A 4548-nucleotide genomic window follows, 5' to 3' on the forward strand; every position below is an offset into this window, starting at 1 on the left:
TTTTTCTAACTTTTTGATTTGATTAGACGTTGAGGATAAACCGGTATTAAAAGCTCTTGTGTCCTTGGACGACCTCGGTATCTTACCAACACTATACTACGTCCACGATGGGTGCACTTGCCCATATGTGTGCTTAGTGTTAGTAAATATCGTGTTTTATAAATTTAAAACTTGGCTAAAAGTGTAAAAAGGGCTTAAATAAACATCTAAAAACATATATACACTAACACTGTGACAACCGGTGATTAACGACTTCTAATTACGTGATTAACAAATGTTTAAGGCGATAATAAGTAGTGTTTAAGGCACGAATTAACTTAACTAGGCTCTTGGTATGCCTAGGAACGCTTATCGGACGTTAGAGTGCGCGTATGAGGATTTTTGAGAAATCTGCTGAGCGTTAAACGATAACGAACTGATACCGAACAGACTACTGACAACGCCGACAAATACGAGTTTTATACATATAATTTAAACCTATGGATTTCGTTTTGCGAAATTTTCACGCTTCCGAATGTCACAAAATGCAAACGTGAATGAACAACGCGACTACATGAACGCACCGACAACGAAACGAAGCATCAGGCACGTGTATTAACTCAAAGCTGAAATATTTTGACATATTAGCTTCGCTTTCAAATTTTAATGTTCGTAATTGAAAACTGAAACAAAAAAAAAATGAATTCAAAAACGACAAACGGAACACTTCACACGCTTTAACGCAACCGACAATATACGCGTCAAACCTCACTTTCCAACGTATTTTATTTAGCATCTCGACTTAACATTATATCTTACGACATATTATGGCAATTGGGTCGAGAAACGGGCTTCGTAGTGGTTTTTGGGCCGCTCAAAACACTAGTAACGGGCTTGTGGGCCCTGGGCCCAAGCCCATTCGTTAACCTAAGTATAAATGCAACATATCTTCTCTAAACCCTCACTTTCTTTTGAAAAGTTGCAGCCGCATACAAGCCCCTTCCACCTTCTCTGCAATTCTTTTTAGAAAACCCTAGTTCACACAAGTTTCAGTCAATATCTTTCCACTTCTCTACATTTTTGAAGAATCCTTCACACCTACAACTCACCAGACACCCCTCTGTCTTCACGCAAGCTCCGGCAGCCGGAGCCAAACTCCGGCGACCCGTGATTTCTGATGAGGTTACACCACTCACAACCCCCCCCGGTCGCTTATGCACATCCGACAAACCACAGGGAGCCGACGACAACAGTGTGGCCGACCACCACACCTCGGTGGCGGCGGCGACGAGTGAGACCGAAGAGAGAGACAGAGAGCGAGTCCAGAGAGAGAGATGGATGGATGGCGAACCGGTGATGGCACCGCCGCTCACGGCGTCAGAGATTGAGGATTTTGACGGTGACCGGCGGCGACTGTGATCCCAATGGCGGCGGACGGAGCCTCGGTCCGATGGGTTTGACGGTAACCCCTCCTCTGTTACTTCATTTCTTTTTCTTTTTATTGAAGTTCGACGATGTTGATGATGATTTGATGTATTGAAGGGTGCAGCCGCTGATGTTCTGGTTGTGAATCAGTTGTTAATTTCGGGTCCGGGTTTTGGTTCGGATTTAATTCAGTCTATGCAGATGTGATGTTGGTCCATGTTTCGGGTTCGGTACGGTCAGGCGGTTCGGGTGACTCAAACGAGTCAACTCGGTCGGCGAGTCAACTCGGGCGGATGAGTTAACTTGGTTCGGTTCAGGTTTGGTTACGTTTCGAATCTGAGTAAAACATACTTCAGATTTTACTCGGTTCTGACCTCTTATTTTCGATTCAGGTTCGGGTCAACATAAGTCAACAACGGTCAACAGTTCTGATTGACTCGGTCAACTGAGGTCAAACTCAGTCAACACGAGACGCGGTAAAGTTTTAGTGACGCGGAAATTAGTTTAGATTTTTAGTATAGTTATACGCGACCGAGCTCGACCCAATTCAACTAGATACTAGCTTACGTTTTGGTATATTGGATGAGAAATTCTTATATATAATGTTTAGTGATTGAATTATTGTTGAGTTTTGATAAAAATACGACAACTTTCATTTGTCGGGTTATTCCAAAAACAGAGAAACCTCTGTCCGTTTCTCGTAAAAATCCGAAACTAGAAACGTATTTTTATTCCAAAAACGACATGCATTTATGGTCTAAAAACGACGCCTTTTCGAATTTCGAGTTCTTTATATAAAATAAATATAAATATATTTTATTTGACAACGTCCTACGAGTTACAAAACGAGTTATAAGTTGACGAAACCCGACACTTATTTAACATAAGCATAAGGTTTATAGGTGTTTCGAATGGCAACTTTAAACTCTCTTACGCACTAAAAGTAGTTTTCATATTTATTTCAAAACGTTTAGTATTCGGAATCTTATAAAGCAAATATAGTTATTTATATATGTTTTAATAATATAGAATCAGAATATTCTTATAAAACGAATAGAATTGTTTATATTCATTTCCAACGTCGCTAATTCGCGCGACTTTGCAAAACAAATAGAATCGTTATATTTATTACAAACATCGTTGGTCCATATACTTTTATAAAATAAAAATAATGTTTTATTTTTATTCCAAACGCCAACGATTCGAATACATATACATATTTATTTGTTACATCTTACGAAAACTACAACGGTATATTACCGCACCACATACGACATTTCGGATACGTACCACTATTCACCTACGCTTTCTATTCGCGACGACTAACATGACTTCGTAAGTATATTTATATTTATATATATATAAATATGTATTATATAACACTCGAAAACTAAGTCGACTTCGTGACTTAGTTTTATCCCGGTTATAAACGGGATCAAGTAACAATAGTTTGGCTATTTCGAATCAAAATACTAACACCTTCCTTCGTAGAGTCGCTTCATTTACGACTCGGTAGAGCTCGGACACGTAGTTTAGCTACGTTTAAACTAGAAACTGATGAGCTATTCCTTGATTAGGAACAATATAGTTGCACGCTAGCTAAATGCACGTTCTTGGAACGACACTACGGAATCACACTAAGCTAGCTTTGCACAGGAATGTCAAGGTGAGTTCATAACCCCCACTTTTTACGGTTTTACATTTTTATAAATGTTTTCGGGGGTGGAAAGACATGCAAGTTTTTGCAAAAGAAAACACTAATTCTATGAACGAAAACACATATTTATAAACCATGTTGCAAATGAATTTCAACGAACTTGAAAGGTTTACGAAAGGTTTATACTAAACATACCGGTTTTACAAAACAAACGCGTATTTTTGCAAATGTGCATGATTTTCATGACTAGTGACGAGAATGTCCTAGTTACAACAACGGGACTGGGTTGGCCTGCGTACGAAAAACGAGACAACTCAGTGAGATCATGTCCCCCTTTTCTTCCAAGGTTTCGGTTTACAACTTTCGGGGGAAAATACATGTCAAACTTAGGTATGATTAAGTTATGGAATGAACTCTTAGATCATGTGAGCATAGGCTGTAACTGAGGTGCCATTAATCCTTTTGAGGACCAAGGAACAAAGGTTAGATCTAATGGGTACGGGCGAGCCCCACTCACGGTCCATGGGTGACCACTTAGAGTGCTGTTGTGTCCCAGTCGAGGTGATTCGACACTAAAAATTGCCTACGCGGGTTGAGTACCTCCTATGTCGTCGCATATATTAATGTCCTCGCGAAACATTAATGATCAACATGTTCATAGACGCTTTACATACCAACTTACAACACTATAACTTTCATATGTTTTTAAGATTCATTTGACGCAAACTCATAACACATGTATTTACAAACTTTGATAATGTTTTCAACTTATGTACAAGTAAGAGGACGGGTTGGTCCTGCTTACAAAGACTCTCGTGGGCTAGACTCACAACTTTCATATATCATGCCGAGAAAATGATTTTTCTATGCTTTCTCAACAACTTTTAAACCGGTTATCAAAAAGATTTATTTTAAATCTTTTTCAAAACAAACTATGAACTCGCTCAACTTTGTGTTGACTTTTTCGCATGTTCTTTCTCAGGTCGCATTTTTCAAAACTACGGAACGGTTGGAATAGGAGAACCCATTGGAGATTCGAGTACTTAGCGGCGTTCACTGTTTAGAAGTCTTAGCCTTTTGCTTTCGCTGTGCAATGAAGATACCGGTCCAGTCACACCAGCTCTGATAATTTCGGGGTGTGACAGATTGGTATCAGAGCTATAGGTTTCAGCGAATTAGGTTTCTGTAGAGATACCTATGCTTTAACCTTACTTTCCTCTGGGAACTTAGATATCAAGAATTGAACACGTACAGAACGCCTAAGACTCGAATATGGGTTCCAACCGTTGCCAAGAACAATGAGTCAACTGTTTTGATTTTAAACATATACAAATGTTGTGTCGATACACAGTACACGAAACAATTACACACACAATAAGCAAAACTTGGAGGGTTTTGATAACACGCATATAGGACCTTTGGAAAACTCTTGATAAGAAACTTACGTTGAAATTCATTAAACGTCCTCACGTAGGAACTGCGATTAT

The 4548-nt window shown here is 39.3% G+C and overlaps 1 long non-coding RNA gene across 4 annotated transcripts; it reads left to right on the forward strand.

Moving 5' to 3' along the window:
- Nucleotides 1-920: 920 nt before the first annotated feature.
- Nucleotides 921-3032, forward strand: LOC110940352. Of its 4 annotated transcripts, XR_004893017.1 has the most exons (4): nucleotides 922-1441; nucleotides 1522-1721; nucleotides 1797-1880; nucleotides 2982-3027. It is a non-coding gene; the product is annotated as an uncharacterized LOC110940352 (long non-coding RNA). The 4 variants fall into 4 exon arrangements; XR_004893016.1 differs by having other exon boundaries at nucleotides 921-1441; nucleotides 1522-1880; nucleotides 2982-3032; XR_002593049.2 differs by lacking the exon at nucleotides 2982-3027 and having other exon boundaries at nucleotides 924-1441; nucleotides 1797-2071.
- Nucleotides 3033-4548: the final 1516 nt, after the last annotated feature.

The sequence above is a fragment of the Helianthus annuus genome, chromosome 5, assembly GCF_002127325.2.
Source record: "Helianthus annuus cultivar XRQ/B chromosome 5, HanXRQr2.0-SUNRISE, whole genome shotgun sequence".
NCBI lineage: Eukaryota > Viridiplantae > Streptophyta > Magnoliopsida > Asterales > Asteraceae > Helianthus > Helianthus annuus.